Genomic DNA, 27,541 nt, shown 5'->3' with positions numbered 1-27,541 from the left:
CACAAAAGTGAAAAGCATGATTGAGATTCACTAGTGTGCGTGGTAGAAAGTGAAAGTGAAGTTGCTCGGTCGTGTCTGACTCTTTGTGTCCCCATGAACTATACAGTCCATGGAATTCTCCAGGCCAGAATACTGGAGTAGGTAGCCTTTCCCTTCTCCAGGGGATCTTCCCAACCCAGGGATCAAACCCAGGTCTCCCACATTGCAGGCAGGTTCTTTACCAGCTGAGTCACAAGGGTAGAAAGAGTTTAAAATCCAACTGGAACATAAGCAAGACCCTTGGGATGGGCCGCCACCCTCTGATCCAGGGTTGGTTGCAATCAAAGGCACATTGGATGGAATCTGGGACAATAGGGGCTGGGTGAAACTAAACCAGAAGTTGTGGGCTTTAGGGAACAGATCCACACCTCCCAAATTTCCTACCTGAAGACCTCTTTCTCACTCTTCTGTTCCATAGTTTCTATGGCAGAGGCATGGACACAGCTCTCCTGTCCCAAACCCACAAGGTCACTTTGATCATTGGAGACTTATCTCTCTTACAAGCAGCCAGTTCAAGGACCCATGATTCTCTCTACATTCAAGGATAGGAAAAAAGAATACTGTGAATTAAAAATCCCCAGTTACTGATTGAATCTAAGGAACCCCAAAGAGGCTAAGATACCATTTAGACATGGATCTCACTTCCCAGAGGCTAGATGAAGTAGGCTGGAAGGGGTTAATGGTATTATGCTGCTTGACTGTTGTGGAAAACATCTTTTGACTTACTGCCATGAGCTAAAAGCAGTTAAGAAGAAACCACCATGAACAATAGTAATTGCTATTCCAATCTGTTATTCTAATATCTGCAAAAACTGAAGTTGGTGTTATTACCCCAGGTTTGCATATTAGGGAACAAGAGATTTGATGAGTTTGGTAATTTGTACAAGATTATAAAGCAAGCAATTGGTAGGGTCCAGAAAAAATGGAAACAGTGACAGATTTTATTTTCCTGGGTTTCAAAATCACTGTTGACGGCGACTGCAGCCATGAAATTAAAAGACCTCTGCTTCCTGGAAGGAGAACTATGCCAAACCTAGACAGCACATTAAGAAGCAGAGACATCACTTTGCCGATGAGGGTCCATATAATCAAAGCTATGATTTTTCCAGTAGTCATGTACGGATGTGAGAGCTGAACCATAAAGAGGTCTGAGCACCGAAGAATTGATGCTTTTGAATTGTGGTGCTGGAGAAGACTCTTGAGAGTCCCTTGGACAGCAAGGAAATCAAACCAGTCAATCCTAAAGGAAATCAACCCTGACTATTCATTGGAGGGACTGATGCTGAGGCTGAGGTTCCAATAGTTTGGCCACCTGATACAAAGAGGTAACTCACTGGAAAAGACCCTGATGCTGGGAAAGACTAAGGGCAAAATGAGAAGGGGGTGGCAGAGGATGAGATGGTTTAGATGGCATCACTGACTCAATGGACATGAATTTGAACAAACTCCAGGAGATGGTGAAGGGCAGGGAAACCTTGTGTGCTACAGTCCATGGGGTTGCACAGAGCCAGACACAGCAACAGGGCCCAGAAATGAACTAGGTCCTTTCTTCTCTAAGCAGTCTCCCATGAAACACAGTTCTCATCTCTGCTGTGGCCTGATGGAGTATCACATTCTACTGCTGCATCAGCCAGAAGGTCAAAAGCAGTTATGCCTTCCCGGTAGCATGCTTCAGAGTCAGTCCTGGAATTAGCAGAGTTCACTCTCAGTCAAGAAAAAGAGTATTCCAAGGAAATGATATCTTAGATATTTTTTTTCCTTAGTTGGTAGACATTCCTTGAGAGGGTTATGGTGTATTAAAGATATATTACTGTGACGTCTTGTAAAAATTTTATAGCTACTGTTTTACACTTATTCAGCATTCCTGATCTCATTATGGTATTCACTCCAAATAATACTTTGTGAGTCAGTGTGTAAGAATCAAATGCAAGTTGTACATTATTTAATGATATCCTAAATGTTGGTATCTCTAGGAATGAATTTTTCTTAAATATCATGGTTGTAGCATTGTCCATTATTGCTTTAAAATTCAAGTTTCTTGGCATTCATAATTAAGATAGTTATAAGGAATGAGTTGTTTACTATTAAACAAAATACCTAATATTTCTCAACTATTAAAAAATGTATATAATCTCAAAAAGCATCTAACTTAAAAGAAGGAAGAAATTCTCAGCCCAGCCTGCATGTTAGAATTTAAAAGCTTCGGAAGCTTTTACAAGCTCCTATTGTGTGGGCTTCACCCTTAGACCAATTAGATAAGATCTCTGAGAAGTGTTGTTTGGCTAGTTACGGTTTAGAGAGTTCTGCAGGTAATTCTAAATGCAGCCAGAATTAAGAACTACTGGGCCTAAGCAATAATGGATTTTTAAATTCATGGCATTAGGCCTGACTAATATCAATGTATTAATGTATCATAAAGGGGAAAGATCTGCATTATGCATTACAAGTAGGAGTTTTGAATATAATGTAATTAAAATATATGTAGTGAATACAATACATATAAAGTCAATAAATAACAGATATAAAATGGATGCTCAATAATATTACTGAGAAAATTACTGAATGATCATCCTACAAAGTTTCATATGAAAAATCATATTTTGACAAAACTTATAAATTGTTAAGGCAAAGTATCACTGAGAAAGAAAAAAAATTTAATTAAACTATGATGTGCCATATATTAGAAGCCATAACTCAGTTTCAAAAATGCTTAAAATGAGAAAAAAGTTCTGAGTCTTAGAATTAATGAAATACAGCACAATATTAAAAAATTATTGTCAATTTTATTGGGTCTACTCCACCTGTTATACCACTAATGTCCACTAGATGCCGCTGTGATCTGCTACTTCAGATGAAAACCAATTTTCTCAGTATTTAAAATTGAAACAGTAAGCCACTTTAAAGACAAAGGACTTTTTAAATCTCATATTTCGAGAGATTGTTGCTCATAATTTTCTTCTATTAAGATCCACCTTAAGTATCTCACAAAGTGTAAAATTATTTAAACAGTGAATTGAAAAGTTCTAAAGACTTGATAGAAGCGATTATCACCTCTCTTTTCTCCACATCCTCAGATTTCACATTCTGTCTTGTCTGCAGTGTTATAGAGAAGGGGAAGTAACACTGATAGGAAAATGTCTGACTTAAATCAAATTAAAAGTAAAACATGAACAAAAGAATATGATGTCTTTTGGTTGGTAGACAGCAGATGATGGAATCTTGCACACATGAATTACTGCTTCCCACACAGGAAAAGCTGGGGGGAGGGGAGGGGACTAGGGTCGGTGGGAGAGCCCTGAGCTTAGACCCAAGTGTAATCTTAACCCTGGGGATTGACCCGGGGCCTCCACGCTGAAAACTGGTATAACTTCTCTTATTGGATGAGAATCCGTCTTCCAGTAAAATGATAAGAGGACTTAGAAGCCCAAAGAAGCTTCTGGAGACCAACTTCAAGCAGTGTGACTCAAACTGTTCCCCATCTCCAATAAGATGAGAGCAGAAATTGGGAGGAAGCATTTCAAAACACGTTTATAGTAAAATAGCAAAGTAATATTAGGTATGTTAAGCATAAGGAAAAAAAATCAGGTTTGTATTTTGTATGTCTTTATTTTTTATGTCACTCTTCTCATAATTCAATTTTTTTTTAGAATTTTGCAAAAGTATCAATCCATAACAAATTGGAAACTTAAGATAAAAAGAGTACAGTAGTCCTTCACCTCAGATAGCTTGGGAAGCACTCAGAAACCCACCCTAAGCTGCAAGGGAAGAGATCCCAGAAGCATGACCTTATTAACCCCCTTAGTAGTTTTCCAGTGGACAATACAGGTAGAAAAGGGCTGAAGAACAGGGGCACTTGGATTGTGAAGGATAGGATGACCACAGAAGTGAAAAGAAATCCTAAAATAGCACACCTTGGGGGGGGCCCAGCCTCTGAGCCTGCAGTTGGCAGCTCACCCCAGAATCCATGTCCCTGTAGCTCTACAAAGGCTCAGAGACCCCAAGTCATCACCCTGAGCTGGTCCCCTTGCCCAGTGAACACATAGCAATTGGCCCTGGGACTCAGGGACTGCAATGAAAAGAAACACAAAACCACTCAGAAGAGCCCAAACCTTAGCTTCAGAAGAGAAGCATGGAGAGAAGTCCATAAATCAGTTGTTTCCTGGCTTAATCCAGCCCAAATCAGCTGGCTTTGATGGAAGGGAAGCTTAATGCACTCTCAATGTCCATTTACAGATGACTGAATTGGCCATTTTGCTTCTCTAGAAAACTGCCCTGTTGCATTATCATACTGTCAGTATCTTTTTTGGAAAGTAATTTGGTTATAATTATCAACATGTAAGTTGTGACTACTCTTTAACCCAGCTGTAGAAATTCATCTTATAGTTAAACTCTTAAAGCAAGCAAAGACACACAATACAATACCCAATACTCACTGACGCTTTGTCAGAGGGAAAAAAAAGAAAAACTAGATAAAAGCCAAATGTCGTCAATAAGAGATTAGCTAACTGACGGCACCCATAAACCAAAGTAGGACACCCCCAGTGAAAGATTAAATGCTTTTCAAAGTTCTAATGTACAAAGAGTTCCAAGACATGATTGTAAGCAAAGGAAGGAAGCTGAAATCCAGTGGGTACAGTATGATCCTATTTGTGTACAAAAGCAGCGCATGCACCCTTGATCATGCAGAAAACCCTCTCAAGCCTCTATCTGTCCACAGGGGTCACCTCTGGGAAGTGGAGCTAAGGGTGGAGACTTGCAAGAAGCACTTTCACTTCTAACACCATGCTCTTCTATGTGATTTTTTTAAGTAAAAATAAGTATTAATGTGGAACAAAATGCCTACTGCAAAATAAAAAGAGCTATATGAAATGGCAGCAAACATGTCAGCATAAAGATACATGCATAAAGTAGTCACACCCTAAAAGTCGAGAGAAATTGACCTACATTTACAAAGAAGAAACCACAACTCCTAGATGGCTGTCACTCATGGCTGGTGAATATTTTTAGTGTTGGGCAATATAAAACCCAGAGGACCACGCAGCAGGGGAGCCAAGGCTCCCAGGCATGATGGCCACCACCAGGTGACAAAATCCAGAGATAACCACTTGATTACTTAATAACTGTGTGGAAATGGAAAGGGATTGGGGTCGTTATCTAAAAAAATTCCTACAAAAACAAACAAACAAAAAATGATTGCCTGGTCCCACTTCACAGAAGAGTGTCTCAGCTACCAGCAATGCTGTTACTATTTGCAGATGGGACACACACATTTCTTGTTAATTCTATCCCACATGATGCTGATTCATTTTGATAACCCTGGTCTCAGAAATACTTATCTTAAAAGTTACATGTACTTACTACACTCTCCCATGCACCCCACCACAATCTGCACTCTCAGGATGAGAGCTGTGAGGGAAGCCCCTGTCCCCTTTGGGGCCTTCGGCTCAGCAGATTGCTTGATACATGACTCCTGGCTAATGAGTATTTTCAGAGCTTTTCCGAATTGAGTGTGTGCTGAAAAGCACACTGCTTATTCTGCTTTGGCCTTTCTTTCTACCACTTATTTCATGTTCCAGCCATAGTTTTGAGTAAAAGGTGTTTGGACTTGCCTCAAAGGACAAAAGACTAGTACGCTGGATGTCAGAAAGTCAGTTTCCAGGCAGCTTAAGTTGCCCTCATGGAAATGGTGGAGGAAGCAGAGGGTGAATGAAGGTCAGCAAGCCCCCAGGGACAGAAGTCCTCTGCAACTGTAACCAGCACCACAAGCAGCCCTGTGGGCCCAGGAGAGATGACCAAGGGCGTGTGAGGGGCCTGTTGAAGCAGAAGCCAGAATTAAACTTCTAAAGGCCCAAAGAGCTATCCTTCCTAAGTTCTCTGTGCACTGCCCATGTCATGGCTTATCCCACATACGCTGAGGGGTCTGGGTTGCCAGGAGTGGGGGGCAAGGGGCGGGCAGACACAGAGCCACCCCTTACAGACACACCAGAGCACTCAGGCCTCCCCGTATTCTTGGAAGGAAACTTCCTTTCCTTTCAGTCAGGGTGGGCCGGCCCTACAGCTGCAGCATCACTGAAAACAGTAGCAACACAAAGAGACAATAGTCGTCCAGATCTGCCTTTAGGGGAAATGGTGGGGAGGGAGAGGGAAGGATCGCATGAATAGGTCGTGGAATGAGGGTTCTGAGGGGCCTGAGCGGGACAGTGTCTTCTGAGATAGGTGGGTGCTCTTAACCGTGAAGCTTCTGTTTTGCCAAGGGAGGGGGCAGGTGCTGCAAATTTGGGGCCAGAAATGAATTTCCTGGCAGTGGGGGGACAGGCTGAGGCTCCCTCCTGACGACTTCTTCTCCTATGGGGCACTTCCTTTATTTATTTAGAGAACTCAGCCTTTCCTCTAAGTAAATATTGAACAGATCTTTTCAAACCACCCAGTTAAACAGTGGCAAATTGTTATCTTGTCTCCTCCTGGCCTTGTGCACGGCTACTGTGCTTCCTGTTTTAGGCCCTAACTTAGTTGGCAGAGCAGGCGGAGCCCCTGCTCTGTGGGTGAGGGCACTTCCGGTGTCGGCCATCTTGCGAAGAGGCTGTGCTCAGACCGGAAGTCCATGGGGAGAGAGGTCTGAGGTGTTCCTTTGTTTGGTCTTGTTAGACTGTTTGGGGTGGTGTTTACCACTTGGAAGCAGGAGTGGGAATGGGGTGGATTTATTTAGACCCATAAAAAGGGAGCCATGCTGAGCAGGCTGAGGTCCACTGAGGGTCTCCCATGAAAGAGATAGAATGGTCGAGGCCGAGTCGCTGTGGAGGGAAGGGTTGCCCTACCATGCAGGACTTTTCTCCATAGAACAACTTAAACGGTCCAGAGTTTCGTCTCTTGAGGAAAGCAGTAGTCGCTACCTCAGAGGCACTGCTTTTAGATTAACGCCTCAGAAACTGAAAATCTCTTTACAGTGGCGTATACAACCTGCCCATCCCCAGAGAACATGAAGACACGGGGCCCTACTGTAGACATAGGCATCTGGGTCACATGAGGGATGTCCAGCCTTTGCTATAGCCAACGATCTGAACAAGCAAAGCCCAGGTGGGTTCGGGGCACAATTGAATTCTTGTCCTCCTCATCCTCAAACGTGGTGAACACAGCTCCAGGCTCAGACCCAGCAAACACTGAACTTCCCAGGACATTCTCCCACCGGTCAGACTGGAAATACCAGAAAAGCAAAAGTAGCTGCCCTCAGAGGTAGGGCTGGTATTTTCTTTCCTTTTGGCCAGTTTGGTTTTAAAAAGAAACTGGAATACTAATTATAATGATACATGTTTACAGATTTTAACTAATTAATCCCTTGGAGTCCTCTTTTGGGGGGAAAGCATTCTACCCACCTCATACATCAGGAAAACAGAGCCATGTGGGTTGGCGGGGCTGGGTGGTCGCCCGTGTCAGTACAAGCGTGGAGGCCTGGACTTCAGCAGTTCTTGACTTCTTGGCCTGGGTCCAGATTGCTGGGCCTCGCAGCCCCTAAAAAGGTAACACATGAGAAATTGAAGCGGACCAGACCATAAACCATCAGGGGCAGTTGTCTCCAGTTAGGAGGGTGGGCCCAGTGGCCCTGCCTCTGCCTGTTTCTCTTAGAAAGACAGGTTTGGAGAGGAGAAAAACCTATTTCTCCAGGACTGTTTTGCCCACCTTTAATTACCAGTTAAAACAAAACATTCTGTAGAGGAAAAACTCCCCTTGAAAGAAAACCCAAGTTGCTGTGAAGGTTTCATCTTTCCCTTACGAATCCCAAGGTCTGCAGTCATGTGATCCAATGTTGGCCTGAAAAAATACTTGACTACAGAAACACCCACAAGGGTGTCAGGGACCCGAGTGCCTGGGCATAGGGGTGCAGCCTGCAGGGTGCCCCTCAGCCAAACCCCCCCAATCAGGCTCTGACCTACTTATTAGGAATCCTCTGAATCCCTTTTAACAAGGGGTATCTAGGTTTTCTCCTGATTCTGTCTTCTCTATCTGCCAGCAATATTTTTCTCAACAAATTAGGATGAGATAGGAGGTGTGGGCAAAGAGAAAAGGGTAGAAAGGTCTTCAGTGGCTATAGCTATTTCAAGGTAAGGGAAATGATAGGAATACAAAGGGAGGCAGGGTGGGAACCTTTCAGCATCAACAGCGGAAGACACATACAGGCATCCAGGTTGGCAAAGAAATCCAGGCTGGGTCCCCAGAGAAAATTGCTTTTTTAAAGAGGGAGCAGGCATGGTCAAGCACGGTACTCTCAGTGTATCCAGGCAGATTACCAGCTCTGTTTGGAAGCAGAGCCTTGCTATCCCTCCATACCCAAATAGGCATTTATTTAGTCTCGATCCCATATATTAACTTGTGTTATTATCCAGTTTCATATGTGGATGCTCTCTTTCCCCAATTCAATTGTAGACTTCTTAGTGGTAGAGATCAGAGTTTTCATAATCAATAGTAATTAAAATGATTGATCCAAAAGTTTCCCCTTGTGTGTTATCAACTGAGGGACGTAAACTAATTTCAGTCTCATTTCTATTGCTTGATTTCCTTTCATTGTTCCAGATTTCCTGTTAAGGTCCAAATTTTGAGAGTGCTCCCCAATGCAAGAGCACATCTGGGAGACATGTGTTTCTCTTCTCTGCTCCTTCACAATGGTAATTTTTCCGGCTACTACAGGAAGCTGGGCAGATTCAGAAGTACGGGAGCCCCACCAAAGTCTGAGATGATATTCATTGATGCTATCAGCATGTCTGAATGCCAACATCTGCTTCAAGAGTGATTGCTCAGAGAGGTTCATCCAGTCTTAAATTTGGTTGGTCTGTTTTAAGGTGATAGCCTCATATTGAAGTAATTTCTCCTCACCAAAGGGTCTAGAGTAGGTTCAGTTGTAACCAATTTTATGTAGTTGTGACTGCCTCAAGAAACCTGGAAAAGGTTATTAAGAGTGTATGTCTAGGCATATGGATAACTGCTCCAACCCAACTGTCTGTGAACACCATTAGTAGCCCTTGAAACAGTTCTCCAGGAAGTGCGGGCTGTTAATAACTCTGCCCCAGTGCGCCTATGTGAGCCAAATGTTGCAAGGAGCCCAAGTGCTCTGAACTGACAACCTGCTGGGAAGACTGCAATGAACCCAGGAAACATTGCCGAAGGAAAGTGGAAAACTATCAACTCTCTCTGGCCAGTAGATGGACTTGTCACTGTCGATAGACAAAAAAGTGACAAACTGATAGATTATAGAGCTGTGTCCCTTCTACTCACTCTGAAAAAGCCTCCACCTCAAACAGTCAGAAGTACTAAAACATCTCTTGTGTGGCAAGAGAAAGAATCTTCCCATCAGTAACTATTAGTTGGCTTTCACTTTGTAGGAAAATACTGTATCAGGTGCTTGGAGATAGAAAGGAAAATATGCCTTCAGGATGTTTACAATCTAGCTAGGGGGATAAGACACAAGATTGAAAACCTAGTTAAAATGCAAAGCAGTGGAATATCTGCTCTATGGGATAATATTCTCCCACTGAAGTGAATGAAGTAAATCTGTAGGTACTGAATGCTAAGTGGAAAATGGCCAGCAACTGAACAAAATACCATCTACATAAGAATTAAAGCAAAGTGCCTAAGTATGACCATCCATATGTATGCAAATACATAAAGGAAACAGGAAGAGGACACACCAAAATAGACACAGTTTCCTTCTCAGGAGGAAAGTGAGACTAGGGAAGGCTGTAAAGGATACTTTCCATATTTTTACTCAACACACTTCTGTATTGAATAAATTATTCGGAACAAAAAAAAATCTGTGTATTTCTTACATAAAAGGGAAAGAGTAAAAAATACAAAGCAAGTTCATGATAGATAGGTGATTACACCAAAGGTAATCCACTATGGTCCCATCCCTCTGCAGTGATTCTTTGGGCTTAATCATGTGATATAATCATGGCCAATGGGAGGCTGCTGGGTAAAGCTTCCTTGCTGTTAAAGGGAGGAATGAAGAAGAGAAAGCACATCTTCTCCCTTCTGGTGTATATCATAGTGTCCTGGATGAGAAGCCTGGTGGTGCAGCAGCCATTCTGTGCCTTGAGGAGCTACCCTGGGGACCAAGCTGACCTCTGAGAATGTGGCTAGAAAGACGGAAACACTGGGGTCTTTGAAGACCTCATGGAGCCACTGAATGAACATACCCCAGAGCTGCTCTACCTCTGGACCTCTGCTTAGTGAGAGGGCACACTGTTCTTTTTGTTGAGGTGGGATTATCTGTTACTTGCAGCCCAAAGCATCCTTACTGACATAGCAGTCAGCAGGAGCCCTGTCTGCTTATGAGGTCTCAAGCTCCTTGGGACCTGAGGCATCTTTGAGTCCTGGGACTATGGAATATTTTCCAGAATGGAGAAGAGGTCAGGAGCCTGGTGACTGGAAGGAGAGAGGGAGGTTTGGGGAGGCAGGGAACTCCTCCCAAGACAGGGTCACTCATTCTTCTGGCATCCTGGCAGCAAATAGGGCTGCAGGCATGGGGCAGGAGGTTATGAGACCAATGACCCCTCAGTCTGGCCCTTGGGCACTTGATCTAAGCCTCTAACAGAAGCAGAGGCTGCACCTGGGAGGTCAAAAGAGTCATCATGTTGCTGGGCTATTTGGAGGGAATGTTTCCTTCTCTTGGAGTGCGAAGCTCCAGCTTCTACACATCAGTAGCCTCCTTAGGGCTGAAGCCAGTGTGTGGTGGCCAGCACTGTGGGAAGCACAGCTTCAACCTTGCAGAGCTGAGCATGGGCTGCGGGGTCTATGACCTGCAGAGCCCGGGCCGGGTGGCAATGGTTTGGAGGTGGCTCCCCGCCACCTCGCAGTGGGGAAGAGGTGAGAAAGCCCTGAAGATGGCCCTCCACGGGGTCCCAGGATCCACCACGAATTTCCCCAGAAGTGGTGACAGTTTTGACTGGTTTGTAGAGAAGTCTAGCTGAATTAAACTCCAGTGATCCCCAAGATGCTGTTGATTTAAAATGTTTTAAACTGAAGTTTAAACACTGCTGTGTGGGAGCTGTGTCTCGGAAGGCAGAGCAGGGAAATAAGTCTGATTTATCATGGTTGCCTGTGTGAGTAGGAGGGCAAGAGACAGAAACAGACACAAAGAGAGAGAGACAGAGAGGAAGATAGAGACAGAGGTAGACAGAGATAGAGGGAGAGAGATAGAGACAAAGAGAGACAGAGACAGAGAAACAAAGAAACAGAGAGACTTAGGGAGAGAGATCGGGAAGAGAAAGCGAGATTTCTCGCTTAACCTGAGCCTGAAGAGGTGGGTGACTGGTTTTCACGTGAGCTGTGAAGTCCAGCCCTTGCTTGGAGATCTGTTTTGTTTCCTGGTCTCACCTCCAGCTTGAAATCAATCATCCCACTCAATTCTTGGGGTGAAGTCAAGGAGGGTTGACTCTTAAATCACAAACTCTGAAAGAGGGTCAAAAAAAGACAAACCCAGCACTGGCCTTTGAGCTAATCTGTGGAACCTGAAGTGACATGAAAGGGCTTCAGGGGCTGCAGATGTACAACAAGTCTCATTTAAACACTTCCCTGAGTCACGTGGGAAACAAACAAGACAAAAACAAAAGACAGGAAGCAAGTGTTGGTGGGAATGTGGAGAAATTGGAACACTTGAGCATGGCTGGTGGAAATGTAAAGTAGTGTAGCCTCTGTGGAGAATAGTATGGAGATACCTCAAAAAAATTAAATACAAGACCTAGCAATTCCACACTTGGACATATTAATATATCCCAAAGAATTGAAAGCACAGACTGAAACAGATACAAACAACTATGTTTTTGGCAGCATTATTCACAATAGCCAAAAGGTGGAAATGAGCCAAGTGTCCACCAATAGATGAGCAGATAAACACAATGTGCTCTATCCATATAATGGAACATTATTCAGGCTTAAAAAGGAATAAAGTTCTGATACACACAACCATGTGGATGAACCTTGAAAACATAATGCTAAGTGAAGTAAAGCCAGTCACAAAAGGACAAATATGATTCCATGTGTATAAGGAACCCAGAATTGTCAAATTCACAGAGATATAAAGTAGGGTCATGATTGCCAAGGGCTGGAAGGGAGGGAGGAATAGGAGGCTAGTGTTTCGTGGGTGCAGAGTTTCTGTTTGGGATGATGAAAAAGTCTGGATATGGATAGTGGTGATGGTTACACAGTATGAATGTACTTAATGTCACTGAATTCCACACTTAAAAATGGTTAAAGTGCTAAGTTTCATGTTACATATGTTTTACCACAATTGAAAAAATATTTATAAGACTCTAACTGCTAAAAAAAACCATAATGGAAACGTCATAAACTTCCAGATAGTCAAATATACACGAATTGTGCAGACGTTAGAAAACACCTGTGTGTTAAATTGGCCTTCCTTTAAGCTCTCCTGGGAATCAAGCTTCTTCCAGCATTTCTCTGGGGGATTTGCATTTATTGCAAATGTGTCAGGGGCTACGATCTTTTACAAATTCAGACTTGCCTTTATCCAGTTACATAAAATTATGGGAGCATAGCTATGACCTGCTTGTCACAGCCATAGGAGCCCGTTGTATAAAAACGCCTGTGACATGCCCAACCACGAGATTACATCTGTCATTTATTTGAAGCTTTTTGACGCTTCTTGTCTAACTTTTATATTTATGAATAAGAATATAAACCACGATTAGATATCATCAGGGGTTCTGCTTTGAAACAGAAACTTCCCTCTCTCCTTTTTCAAGCATCTGGACAGTTTAATCAAAGAGCATCTTGACACAGCCATCTGGAATTCCCCCTTGATTTTTGTATCCATCAAAATATACAAATATTATCTATTTGAACTCAAAAAATAAAATTTTACTAATAACATACTACATTTGTTTCAAACACTGGGGTTTCTCTAAGATTCAAACTCCAAAAAGTTTCTGCTGATAAAAATGAAGTTTGAAAAGCACTGTTTTTGATCAATTTCTGTTTCATTCAATTCAATGAACATTTTTTGAAGTCTTCATTCAGTTATTAGCTGACCCCACTGAGTTCATGGGGGATAAAAGTGAGAGTTACATTCAGACTGCCTGCAAGCTAAGAATGGTTTTCACATTTTAAATGGTTGGGGGAAAGTCAAGATAAGAATAATATTTCATGACACATGAAAAATTATTCAAATCATGTCCATAAGTAAAGTTTTATAGAAACATAGCCACATTCATATGTATTGTTCATGACTGCTTTGGCTGTACCAGTGCAGAGTTGAGTAGTTCTGATGAAGACCATGTAGTCCCAAAGCCTAAAATAGCTGCTATCTGGTCCTTTACAGAAAAAATTCACCAATTCCTGGATTAGACAACAGCTGTATCCACGTGAGGTCTGAACGTCAAGAACTGAGAAGCCTGCCATTCATCTTGACGCTGCCAACATTTCTGCAACATCATTGCATCAGTTCAGTTCAGTTCAGTCGCTCAGTCGTGTCTGATTCTTTGCGACCCCATGAATCGCAGCACGCCAGGCCTCCCTGTCCATCACAAACTCCTGGAGTTTACTCAAACTCATGTCCATTGAGTTGGTGATGCCATCCAGCCACTCATCCTCTGTCGTCCCCTTCTCCTCCTGCCCCCAATCCCTCCCAGCATCAGGGTCTTTTCCAATGAGTCAGCTCTTCGCATCAGGTGGCCAAAATATTGGAGTTTCAGCTTCAGCATCAGTCCTTCCAATGAACACCCAGGACTTATCTCCTTCAGGATGAACTGGGTTGATCTCCTTGAAGTCCAAGGGACTCAAGAATCTTCTCCAATACCAAAGTTCAAAAGCATCAATTTTTCAGCGCTCAGCTTTCTTCACAGTCCAACTCTCACATCCATACATGACCACTGGAAAAACCATAGCCTTGTCTAGATGCACCTTTGTTGGCAATGTCTCTGCTTTTTAATATGCTATCTAGGTTGGTCATAACTTTCCTACCAAGGAGTAAGCATCTTTTAATTTCATGGCTGCAGTCACCATCTGCAGTGATTTTGGAGCCCAAAAAAATAAAGTCTGACACTGTTTCCACTGTCTCCCCATCTATTTCCCATGAGGTGATGGGACCAGATGCCATGATCTTACTTTTCTGAATGTTGAGCTTTAAGCCAACTTTTCCACTCTCCTCTTTCACTTTCATTAAGAGGCTTTTTAGTTCCTCTTCACTTTCTGCCATAAAGGTGGTGTCATCTGCATGTCTGAGGTTATTGATATTTCTCCCGGCAATCTTGATTCCAGCTTGTGTTTCTTCTAGCCCAGCGTTTCTCATGATGTACTCTGCACGTAAGTTAAATAAGCAGGGTGACAATATACAGCCTTGACGTACTCCTTTTCCTATTTGGAACCAGTCTGTTGTTCCATGTGCATAAGCCCATCTAAATCAGTGTCCTCCAGCCTGGACAGGAGACATCCTGAGGGGATGTTAGCAATGCGTGGGCACAACTTAGGTTGTTACCATTTGGGGACATCATGGGTGTGAGTGGACCGGGACTAGGGCTGTCAAACATCCCACAATGACTGGAGCACCCCTGCACAGTGGAGAACTGTTCTGCTCCAAACATCAATGGCACATCCATTGAGAAACAGTAAGCAGAGGGATGGGATGGGAGGGAGGTGGGAGGGGGGGTTCAGGATGGGGAACATGTGTAAATCCATGGCTGAATCATGTCAATGTATGGCAAAAACCACTACAATATTGTAAAGTAATTAGCTTCCAACTAATAAAAATAAATGGAAAAAAAAAAGAGAAACAGTAAGCAGATAATTATAGCGATGATTAGCTTTAAGTATTGACTTGATTGGGCCATGGAGCCCAGAAAACTGGTCAAAGCTTCCTCACAATGTGTCTGTGGGGGTTATATTTTGGATGAAATGAACATCGAAATCGGTGGACTTTGAGTAAAGCAGATTGCTCTGCATAGTGGGAGGGTGGGCCCAATCAGTGGAAGGACCAAGACTGACCTCCCCGAGCAAGAAGGAAATTTTGCCAGCAGATGGCCTTTGGATTTGAACACCAAATCCTCCCTGAGTCTCCAGCCTTTGGCCTAGCCTTCAGATATGGGATTGCCAAGCCTTCAATCATGTGAGCCAAGCAATTCCTTAAAATAAATCTCTTTGTGTTCATGTGTACACACACACACATACACACACACAGACATACAACCTGTGGGTTCTGTTTCTGACTAATGCAATTACCCCAATTTTCCAGTTTTGGGTCTGAAAGTGGTATTCAGTCTATCTAGTCCAATGCCTTTCAAACTTCACCTCTTTTTCAAATTTCAAAATTTCAAAAAATTTTAACAATGGGATGAAATTGCCCTGAGCCTGCATGCACACCCTCCAGCATGACCTCATCTCAACCATATCTTCAAAGACCCTGTTGCCACACGAGGTCACAGGGATGAAGATGTGAGCATCTCTTGGAGAGGCAGGGACACAATTCAACTCTCAACAGGAGACTCCACACGTCCTAACAATCCCCCAGAAGCCACAACGACCCCAAGTAAAACATCTCTTTCCAAGGTCTTTTCAGCCCATGTGGTGCCATCCCAGGAGGCCTCCTGTGGCACCCAGACAGGGAATGGAAAACAACGTGTGTGTTTTCCTTAGACGTTTGGCAGGAGGAAGCTGGTATGTCTCTCAGAATACAGCCCCGTTTTTAGTTCTCCCCGTGGACAAGGCTCACAGCTTTGCAGAGTGACTCTCGCGGGATCGTGGACCATCAGACGCTGTGACCTAGCAGCTGCTCACTTCAATTTCCAAGCTGTGCTGAGCAGAAGGCCCAAAATGGCAGTGGTTTGGGGGAAGGCCAGACTTTCTCGAAAAGCTGTCATTTCAAAAAGGAAGAAAAAAAAAATTCCACCATTTGGGAGGCTAGTCGCTGAGTAGCAAAGATTTAAAAACTTGGCTGTGACCACAGAATGTCTGAAAGTGGAGGCTGCTTTGTAAAGATCAGCTTCTCCTTAAACCACCAGGCCATCGACTGGGTTCCGGGCAGCATTTAAGCCACTGCGTGGGAGAAGCTGAGGTTTCATACGTCCCCTTCTGGTACCCACTTGGTGAAGGATGGAGAGGGAGAAAGAGAAGGAAGGGAGAAAGAGAATGAAGGGAGAATGGGTGGGAACCTTTTCTAAAGGTGGTTTCCGTCTTTTCCCAGCTCACAGATACACAGGAGATGGGAGCACGGTGGCCTGCCAAATATCTATTTCGGGCAGGACTATAGTTTCAGATGTTTTCCAGGTGGCTCAGTGGTAAAGAATCCACCTGCCAATGCAGGAGTTTCGGGTTCGATCCCTGGGTCAGGAAGATGCCCTTGGAGGAGGAAATGGCAACCCACTCCAGTCGTCTTGCCTGAGAAATCCCCTGGACAGAGGAGTCTGGCAGGGCTATGGTCCGTGGGGTTGCGAAAGAGTCGGACACGACTTAGCAACTAAACAACAACATAGCTTCACACATACCATCTTGTAACCAGAGCCACACAAACCTCGACTTCTGAACGTTCCCATGGCCAAGACACAGACTTTCACAACATTCCGAGAAAATCCTGAAATCGAGTCCTGTAGATGGCTTGGAATTTGGGGGTGGGGGGCAAGGAAATAATCTTCCATGCATCAGAGGTGCATCTGTGTGGGCAGATGTCTTGAGAACAACTCAGTGAGGCCCAGAGCTGGTGGTCACTGCTGGAGGGGAAATCGGGCAGGGGCTGGAATGCAGGCTGGAGAGAGTGTTTAGATCCTGATGCCGAGAGCGCTGGGCTGGGGCCTCAGGCAGGCTGGTGGGGGTAGCGGGGCAAGGGGCGGGGCACTGTGGCATGCATCTGTCATCCCTGTTCCCAGCCCCTCACTTCTCCGGGGAACTGGCAACACTGTCATGATTTCTCCGCTAAAAAAAGCAGGCTGGGTGTATTCAGTTAAGCTTAAAACTGCATTCCAGGCTACAGTAGGTACAGACAAGTACTGCCTGACTCCACTTAAACGAGGTACCTAGAACGGTCAGATTCACAGTCAGAAAGGACATTGATGGATGCCAGGGGCGGGGCTGGGGGGCTGGGGAGGGGGAATGAGGACTTAAGTGTTTAATGGGGGCAGTGTAAGTTTAGGAAGGGGACAAGGTCGGGAGATGGATGACGGCGAGAGTTGCACAGCCATGTGAATGCCCTTAATGCCTCTGAGCCATACAGTTAAATAGGGTGTGAACAGTATGTTTTATATTATGTGACTTTTACCACAATTAAAAAAGCATTTAAAAAAATCATGCTGGAGAATATTTAGTGTTTTATTAAAGCTCTTAGGTTTCAGGATGCTCTATCAATGGCAAAATGTCAGCTAAAAATATCCCCATCAAGTTATTTGGATTCTTTCGGATTCCTAGTCGCTCAGTCGTGTCTGACTCTCTGCCACCCTATGGACTGTAACCTGCCAGGCTCCTCTGTTCATGCGGATTCTCTAGGCAAGAATACTGGAGTGGGTTGCCATCCCCTTCTCTGGGGGATCTTCCCGACCCAGGGATCGAACCTGGGTCTCCTGCACTGCGGGCAGATTCTTTACCGTCTGAGTCACAGGGAAGCATCAAGTTATTATAGAAAATGTATTCATGACTTAAGGTTAAAAATAAAGGCCACACCTCCCAGCAGGATCTCCACCGTTCCTCTTGTGGATAAATGAGTCAAAAACTAAGACTCGCTGGCACCTACGCTCATTATAAAAGTCATCTTCTTTTCACGTCCAATATAGTCAGGACAACCCCACGCTCAACCTGCCTGGCTTTCCTTTCCCAGCTTCAGGCCCCACACCATACCAGGATAAGTGTGATTACTCTGGTGGGCGAGGAGCCTGTCTTGAAATAAAGCTAATCAGGACCACAGCGGAGTGACTCAAACCGAACGGTGCACCCTGGCTTGGCACATGAACGCTTCCTGGCCTCACTTATTAGCTCTGGGAGACATCGAGAGCTCCCCAGGATGGGGTGGGGGGCAGTCTGCGAACATCCCTGCCCCGAGGCCAGCAAAGCCCGGGACTCCCCCCCGCCCCCACCCCAGCCCTGCGGCCCTGGATTTCAGCTGCTCCAGGTGACGGCACCCGGAGGACGCTGTGATGTATGGTCCCTTCCAGAGGACAGGATGCAGACGCTCGGGGTGGGGGCGGGGGAGGGTAACCGGAGAACAGTGCTGTGAGGATGCTTCTGTGCCCGGGGGTCCCACGTGTAAATTACAAACCACAGCTCCGGGGGAAGGCGAGTATTGACGTTTCTCTCTTTGGCAAATTTCGACTTCTTTGTGCTCAAGGTAAGTCTGAGAGGAGTGTAGTTTTGACTCCGAGGTGATGTCACCACCCCCCCCATTCTGTTTGAATCATCTGCTGGGTCCCCACATACAATATGTCCAGCTTGGTGACTAAGCTCATGAGCAGCGAGGACCTTGCCTCGACAGCCCAGGCACCGCTGGCCACACACCCCTCGTGTCCCTGTGTGGTCTTTCCTGGGAGCAGAGGCGTTTGGTAAGAGGAAGGGCGAGATGACATGTGTCACACGTGACACGGTGTGGGCAGACCCCATGTCAGCTGCAGACCCAGCCTGAGACCAAGCAGGGTGCTCGGCCTGGACAGTCGTCCTCCGCTCCCCCGATGTGTCCGGAGTCACTCGTGGTCCTGGGTGCACCTTCTCCTCACACGAGGCTTCCACCCTCCCAGCTCCAGGGAGCAAGGCACGTGCCTAAGTAGACCCAGTGTGCTCCCCAGACAAGGGCAACCATCTCTGCCACCCATGTTTCTTTTCTTTGCCTTTGTACAGAGCAAACAGACAGCTTCAAATGATAGGTTGGTTTCCTGCACATCTTGCAGGAAACCAGTTTTTAGAGATCACAGATCCATCTCCTGAAACCTCATCTGGGCACAGAGCTATGGTGTGGGTTGATATGTGTGTGTGCGCACCAAAAGGAACATTCTTAAGCTACATTGTTTAGAATCAGCGGTCCCTGACATTTTTGGCACCAGGGACCGATTTTGTGGAAGACAAATTTTTCCATGGGGTGGGGGACAGTTTGGGGATGATTCAAGCTCATTACATATATTGGGTACTTCATTTCTAATCTAACACTGTCATTGATCTGATGGGAGGTATCCATCCGTGGCCCGGAGGTTGGAGACCCCTGGTTTAGATGGTCTGTGTTAACCAAACTTTTGCAAACAAAGAATTGCACTCAGGACTGAAACTTCAATGATTTAATCTAGGGATGTCCCTGGCAGTCCAGCAGTTAGGACTTCTCACTTCCACTGCAGAGGGCTTAGGTTCAATCCCTGGTCAGGTCGTTTAGTTGCTAAGTCTGACCAACTCTTTGCAACCCTATGGACTGCACCCAGCTGGGCTCCTCTGTCTGTAGCAAGAACACTGGAGTGGGTTGCCATTTCCTTCATTGGACCTTCCTGACCCAGGGATCGAACCCGCATCTCCTGCATTGGCAGGGGGATTCTTTACCACTGAGCCGCCACTAAGATCCTGCAAACCTCGTGGCATGGCCAAAACAAAAAAACGAAAAGAAAGAAAAGAATCTAGGAAGTTTCCCAGTTTGGTGGAAAGTGGATTAAGCACCCTTTCACACCATAAAGAGTAAGGGCAGTCCCCACCGCTTGACCGCCTGCTCTGAGATGCTCCAAACCCTCTGTCTCCCAGAAGACTCCAGGGAGCAGCGACAGGACAGACGGGGAGGCACATGACCTCAACACCGGGGCCTGACTGCCCTCCACGAGCACAAGGAACCTCCCATCACTCCATCCCACCCCTCCCAGCAGTGCAAGCTGAGAGCAGCACAACTCTGCCTTGAATTTCTACCTACACGAGGGAAACAGGGGAGCCAGTGACAGTGAGAACTAGATGCCCCCTCCCTCTGGGCAAGGCATCACCTGACCACGGCGGAGGCCCAGAAACCAGAGGCATGGTCTGCCCAGTGCCACGCAATAGCTGGGATCACATACCTAGAATCTGCTGGACCTGGGCCCACTGGGGCGAATGCAGGCGCTTGATGTTCAAGTTATCACATTCACACACAGTCACTAGCCACTTTCTGGCGGGGCGGGTGGGCACTTGGTAGGATGGGAAACAGAACCTGTGTGGAGACACCTGATCAGGCCATGACACGTGGGAAAGGTAGGACTGGGACCTGGGGGGTGTCCAGAGACAGCCCTCTTTTCTCAGGTCACCCCCGCGCATGCTGGGGACGCAAGGCACAGACGCAGGGTGCTTTCTGCTTTGGCTCTCCCTGGGCTGCTGGGCGGCCCTGACTCACGCCCTTGGAGTTCTGGGCCCTTTGAGAGCCTTCTTGACCTCCTGCTGCCCTTGGAAGCTGCTCTGTGGACCTTACACAGCTGAGCAGACCCCCTACCCACATGCACGAGCTCAGTGCAATATGCCAGTTGATCAGTTATCTCCCAAGGAGAGTAGACGCCATGGCCCTCCTCAGCAGGGCTGCCCAAACTGATTGAGAATCAATGAAGCACGGATTCTTATCAAGGTCCCATCCAGTGACCTCAAGAGAAATAGGACACAGAGATCCTGATGTCAGGGGCAGGTGGTTGTGCATAGAGATGGAACCGAAGGGCACAGACCCAGTAACTGCTGGTCTGAAATATGCTACAGGAGTTGGGAAGGGGGCAGGAGAGAGTGGTGGGCTTCCTGGAGGAGGTGAATGCTGAGCTGAGCCGTGAGGGATGAAGACCTCAAGGCTAAGGGTGGGGAGAAAGGAGGTTCTGGGGCTGGAAGAGCAGCACAGTGGTTGGGGTGGGGGTGCTGGGGTGGTCAGAGGATGGAGTGAGGAACCCCCGACCAAGCCAGGGGAAAAAAGGTGATAACAGAGGCGCTGGCAGGAGGCTAGACTAAGGGGGTTTTGGAAACTTGGCAGAGGCTTCGAAGGGTGACTTCCTGAGCAGGCGAGTCACAGTCTGGGAAGGGTGGGGAGCATGTGGCGGCCACATGTGGGGTGCCCGGAGCACAGCAGAAGAGAGCGGATACCCTCGGGGTGGAATCAGGCCCTGCTGGGGAAGTGCCACCTACAAGGTCCCCAGCATGACCCCCTGCCACCCACTGTCCTGAGTGCAGAGGAGCAGGTCTTCGGGACATGTGGGGAGCCCCTGGCATCATCCATTGCCTTATTGGAAACAGGCTTCCCTGGTGGCTCAGATGGTAGAGACTCTGCCTGCCATGCGGGAGACCCGGGTTTGACCCCAGGGTCGGGAAGATCCCCTGGAGAAGGAAATGGAAATGGCAACCCACTTCTGCATTCTTGCCTGGAGAATTCCACAGACAGAGGAGATTGGCAGGCTACAGTCCATGGGGTCTCAAAGAGTTGGACACGACTGAGTAACACTAAAGGGTTGTCATATCTTTAAAGTATGAGCTGGGGCCCTTCTCTGATCCCCCCCACCCACACACACACATTTCCACTATGGGTCCCCAAAGCCTGGCCTCTGGGCCAAAGCAACATCACAAGGGAAAAGAAACATTTATTTCGGCCCATTCAGCCTCCCCTTCTGACCTTTCCTCTCCTCTGTGCTGTCCCTTCCACTCAGTACCCACAGGTGTCCTATTCTTTCCTTCTTCCCAGAATCACAGAGTTCAGGATTGGAAGGAACCTCTATGGGGATCACCTGGTCAGGAGCCTACAAACTCTTACTGTATGTAATAGGCAAGATGGTACATATTTTAGGCTTTGCTGGCTGTACAGCCTCTGTTACAACTGCTTGACTCTGCCCTTGCAGTGTGAAAGCAGCCGTGACTGCACAGGAGTGAAGGGCATGGCTGTATTTCAATAAAACTTTATTGACAAAAATAAGTGGAGGGCCGGGTCTGGCCCACAGGTCCTAGCCTGCTGCTCCCTATCTAATGTTCACTCTCATTTCACTGATGACGAAGCTGAGCCCTGGAGAAATGGACTGACTTGGCTAAAGACTCAGAGATCTGAAAGTCCACGGGGGACCCATTGGGATGTTTGTGTTTTCACTGGGGTAGAAAAAATAAAAACAGAGGAAGGACTTTATTATTATTTTTTTTAGGTGTGCTCATTCATATCCACTTTAAGTCCAGCCAGGCAACTACAGTCATGAGGTTGATTGAGCAGCCATACCTGAGACAGGCTTCACTCCAGTGTGATGATAACTAACCTCTCCTCTAGGCTTTACCATCACCTACTAAGTGGTACAATCCATCTGACTACTGCAGTCAGAAGCAGTCAGGCTGCTTCTGTGCTTGGTGGGGACAATATACTGACCTCCGGAGACATGGGACATTGATGGACGGAACCTAGGCTCTGGGGACCACTGGAAAAGCACTGGGTTTCCCCAAAGTTTTGGTTATGCTCCCTACTAAGAGCTTTTTATCATTGTCACTGACACCTATAGGTACTGTGCACCCCAAATAAAAGGAAAGCAAACACTTGAAAAGGGGAAACTTGAGTATCCATGTTAAATGGTCAATGCATAGGTAGCCCAACATATGAAACCAAACTGTTCTTCTTTTTGGACGTGATAATTCCATCTATTCGGACCACCCTGTCAGTGTGTCAGATGTAAAATATTACACGTGAAATCATGAAAAATTGCCAACATCTCACCACCATCTTTTGATTAATGGGTAGCTCCTCAGAGATTGATCGGTTTGTTTGATTTTGTTACTTGGAGTGACTGATGGCTACTTTAAAAAATACTTAGCTTTAGAGTTACCCAACCTGAGATAATTTTCATAGGCCTTGTGTAGCCCCGTCCAGAATAATTGGACTTTATTGCCTTTCTCCCATGCATGAACTGACGTTCCCGGGAGAAGCAAAACAGATTCAGACTTTGTTGCTTTAATATTTCCACGTAGGTCAGCTGCTGTATTCATAGAGAAGCTCTGACCAGATGGCCAGCCAGCCTTGTAGTGACATTTCCCATTTCCTGTCTATTACTCACTGATGGAAAATAATGTGACGTGAATTCCCCATTTTGGGTAATATGCGGTTAGATCCTTGTCGTACCTGCACTGAAGATAAATGACTTATCATGCAATAATTTTGTCCCTCTCTAGGGAGAAAATAGGAGAAACAACAGTTCCCCGTGTTTGGCAGGCATAAGGAATCGTCACCGTCCAGGCATTCACCAGGACATCTCGATTTAATTTCCTAATTTCTTTTTTTCCCCTCATTGCTTATTTTCCTGTTACTGGGTGGGGACGGGAACTTATTTCTGCTGCTTAAAACAATTAAGCTCAGGTTTTAGCAGGCGTCCTCAGATGCCTGGATTTGGTCACAATACTGGGACGTCTCTTTTCTAGACACCAGTCTGATGCAGAGCTGAGGTAGCAAAAATTAGTGGTGTTGGTAGTTTAGTCGCTAAGTCATGTCCAGTACTTTGTGACCCCATGGACTGTAGCCTACCAGGCTCCTCAGTCCATGGAATTTCCCACACAAGGATACTGGAGTGGGTTGCCATTTCCTTCTCCAGAGGATCTTCCGGACCCAGGGATCAAACCTGGGTATTCTGCATTGCAGGTGATTCTTTACCAACTGAGCCACCTGGGAAAAATTAGTGGAAAAAAAGTCCAACTTTATCATCTAGACTGACTCAAATGTGTCAGCAAATTTTTTTTTTTTCTTTTTAAAGCATTAGTTATTACTCTTCACTGTTTGACACAATGTTGTCAATATTGTAAGATCAGCCTTGGTTTTCAATTTCTCTCACCTCACCCTCGGAGGTAAATTTATTTTCGTTATCATGCCTTCTAATTATTGCTAAAGATGAGTAAGTAATAACGGCAGACTTGTTAATAAAGAATGTATAATTAAAGGTAATGTTTCTTCCATCTTTAACATGTGCCAAGCAGTGTGGTAAGAGAATTCTACACTCTAGTCATATAATAGTCACTGTTGTCCTTTGGGGCAAGCACTATTATTACCATCATTTTCCAGTTAAAGCAGGGAGGCTGGAAAGGAAACTAATCTGCCTGGGTCCACAGCTGAGTGGGATGTGAACCCACAAAAATGACTTCAGACTTTTAACCTTTGTGCATTGGTGAAGCCAAGTGCTAGGCAACTCTTCCTTAAACAGGTGAGACAGCAAAAGAGACACAGATGTAAAGAACAGACTTTTGGATTCTGTGGGAGAAGGCAAGGGTGGGATGATTTGGGAGAATAGCATTGAAACGTGTATTTTATCATATGTGAAACAGATCACCAGTCCAGGTTGGATGCATGAGACAAGTGCTCAGGGCTGGTGCACTGGCATGACCCTGAGGGATGGGATGGGGAGGGAGGTGGGAGGAGGGTTCAGGATGGGGGACACATGTACATCCCTGGCTGATTCATGTCAATGTATGGCAAAAACCACTACAATATTGTAAAGTAATTAGCCTCCAACTGAAATAAATTAATTATTTTTAAAAAAGAAAGAAAGAAGGTAACCTAATTACTTCTGAGTTTCTGTTCTTCCCACTGGGCTACAATACAAGTCTCATCTTGGCTGGTTCTCACTGGTGTGTATGTGTGTGTGTCTGCACGCTCAGCTGTGTCCAACTCTTTGTGACCCCATGGACTGCAGCCCACCAGGCTCCTCTGTCCATGAGATCTGCCAGGCAAGAATCCTGGAGTGGGTTGCCATGCCCTCCTCCAGGGGATCTTCTGACCCAGGGATCGAACCCGGGTCTCCCGCATTGCAGGCACATCCTTTACCACTAGCGCCACCTGAGACAAAGGAGCTAGCCTGGAATTCGTTCCCCTTCCATTGATCCTAAAGAATGCGGGTCCCCTGCGCTGACCATCCGTGCGGGGAGCATCTGTCCCTGCCCTGTCCCAAAGACGCGTGATTCAACCTGGGATCCAGGTTGGCTGTTGGCAACGCGATTTTGCTCAGTGAAATAATCGCATGTTGGAGATGGCGGAAGGTTCTGGAAGTGGCAGAAGGGTCTGTAAGGGGCGGAAGGTTCTGGAAGCGGCTTCTGCTCTCCTCCTCTCCCTCATCTCTACCACAGGCAGAATCTGCTCTGGAGTGAGCTCACCTGGCCATAGCCCTCCATCCACTGAGGCCAAAGAGAACGTAAGCCAGGCAGTGGCTTAGAACAGCCTTCAGCAAGAGAGCTCAAACGAAGAAGGTCACCTGCCCGGAGTTTATACCCCATGAGTAACTCAAGCCTTTTACCAGCTCATCTGTATTCATCCAGACGGCTGTTTTGGCTAGAAAGAAATGCTTCCCCCCTCACTAGAATTAGAAATAATTTGAGCAGAAAGCTCCAGGCAAGACACACTAATCATGTTTGAAAGGATGTATCTTCTCATACAAAGGGTTTTCTTAAATGGAAAAAAAAACACAAAACTCCCCAATCTGTACTTCTGTCTATTAAGTGGTTTCTAACACAGAATACACAGCTTGCTTTGTTTCCTCATCTCATTCCCATCATTTGAAAAATTCAGATCTTATCCCACATATGTGACCCTGCAATCACAGTCTTCCTTGGTAACTTGCAGGAGGTTCTGAGGAATAAACAACTAAGGGGATTTAAAAAAAGATTTCCCCTTAACTTTTATTTGCATTTGTTGATGTAAAAAACAGCATTCACCTGCCATATGAGTTCTAGACATCTTCCCATACTATTTCTCTCATTTCTTATTGATACTTGTTAGTCTAAAAAATTAGCACTACCTGACTTCCTGGGTGGCTCAGCGGTACAGAATCCTCCTGCAATGCAGGAGATGTGGATATGATCCCTGGGTGGGGAAGATCCACTGGAGAAGGACATGGCAACCCACTCCAGTATTCTTGCCTGGGAAATCCCATGGACGGAGGAGCCTGGCGGGCTACAGTCCATGGGGTCGCAAAGAGTTGGACACGACTGAGCATGCACAGGCATAGAAGGCACGGACGTTTGACACGCTTTATGCAGAGCAAATACTGCTGTGCACTCTGATATTATGTTGGTGTCAGAGAAATGCCGCTGATGGTACCCTTCCCACGGACCCAGCCGCTTAGGTACCGGGGGGCACAACTTCCGGGGAGGTGGGTTCTGATGGGAAGATTTAAAAGATCTGCACCACCACTATTAGTTTATGCAGCACCTCGCATTTCAGTTAAAGAGTAAGTCTTTGCATCAGGGCTTGACAAACCGAGACAGCATATTAAAAGGCAGAGACAAAGGACCTTTGCTGACAAAGGTCCGTCTAGTGAAAGCCATGGTTTTACCAGTGGTCATGTGTGGATGTGAGAGTTGGACTATAAAGAAAGCTGAGCATGGAAGAATTGATGCTTTTGAACTGTGGTGTTGGAGAAGAGTCCCTTGGGCTGCAAGGAGATCCAACCAGTCCATCCCAAAGGAAATCAGTTCTGAATACTCATTGGAAGGGCTGATGCTGAAGCTGAGGCTCCAGTACTCTGGCTACCTAATGCGAAGAGCCGACCCATTGGAAAAGACTCTGATGCTGGGAAAGATTGAAGGCAGGAGGAGAAGGGAATGACAGAGATGAGATGGTTGGATGGCATCACTGACTCAATGGACATGAGTTTGGGCAAACTGCAGGAGATGGTGATGGACAGGGAAACCTGGCGTGCTGTATAGTCTATGGGGTCACAGAGTCAGACACAACAGAGTGACCGAATAGCAACAATCAAGTTTTCCTTCAAAGGCAGGTTTGGGAGGGATGTGAAATATATATATTTTTTATTAAAAACAAACAAACCCTCATAGATAAGAGTGGGGTTTATTTTGAACAGGAGCAGAAGCGCCATGGAAATTGGTTTGTGGATTCCATTTCAGCCACAGATTGTTCTGCAAGTGAAGAAGCAGCCTCGAGTCTCCCTAATGAGAGACAGTGGGGGCCTCTGAGGGGACCATCCCCACTCAGGGAGGGGTCTGCGGCAACCTCGCCTTCTCCCTGCCTCGACTGATGAGGCAATCTCTGCCCACGAGCTCACATGCTCCGCCTCGGGCAGGCCAGCCCACCTTTGTCAGCACCTCCTGTGTGCCAGAGGGCTTCCTGGGTGGCTCAGTGGTAAGGAACCCACCTGCCAATGCAGGAGACATAAAAGACGGAGGTTCCACCCCTGGGTTGGGAAGATCCCCTGGAGGAGAGCAACCCACTCCAGTACTCTTGCCTAGAAAATCCCCTGGACAGAGGAGCCTGGCGGGCTCCAGTCCATGGGGTCGCAAAGAGTCGGACACGACTGAGCAACAAAACAGCAGCAACTGTGTGCCAGACCTTGGACATGAGTGCAAGGATCATAAACACACATGTCCTCCTAGTCTTCACAGAGGTACTTTGGTAGAGGAGACAGCACAGAAATAAATACTGATTTGGTTAAGGTTTGTGTGCAAACCCAAAGTCACCTCAGTTGTGTCCAACTCTCTGCGACTGTATGGACTGCAGCCCACCAGGCTTCTCTGTCCAAGGGTTAGGCTTCCCTGGTGGCTCAGTGGTAAAGAATCTGCCTGCAATGCAGGAGACCCGGGTTCGATCCCTGGGTTGGGA

The 27,541-nt window shown here is 46.1% G+C and overlaps 1 protein-coding gene across 3 annotated transcripts in view; it reads right to left on the bottom strand.

Moving 5' to 3' along the window:
- The window catches only part of CLDN14 (claudin 14), an 80,137-nt gene that overhangs the window by 42,278 nt on the left and 10,318 nt on the right, over positions 1 to 27,541 (bottom strand). For all 3 annotated transcript variants that reach the window (XM_043875459.1, XM_043875461.1, XM_043875460.1), the window contains one exon: positions 7,410 to 7,545. The gene's annotated coding sequence lies outside the window, so the exon portion shown is untranslated. The remainder of the gene's footprint in view (positions 1 to 7,409; positions 7,546 to 27,541) is intronic.

This window comes from Cervus elaphus, chromosome 19 (genome assembly GCF_910594005.1).
Source record: "Cervus elaphus chromosome 19, mCerEla1.1, whole genome shotgun sequence".
Classification (NCBI taxonomy): domain Eukaryota; kingdom Metazoa; phylum Chordata; class Mammalia; order Artiodactyla; family Cervidae; genus Cervus; species Cervus elaphus.
The sequence above is the reverse complement of the archived record's forward strand: the minus strand, read 5'-3'. Positions and strand labels throughout refer to the sequence as shown.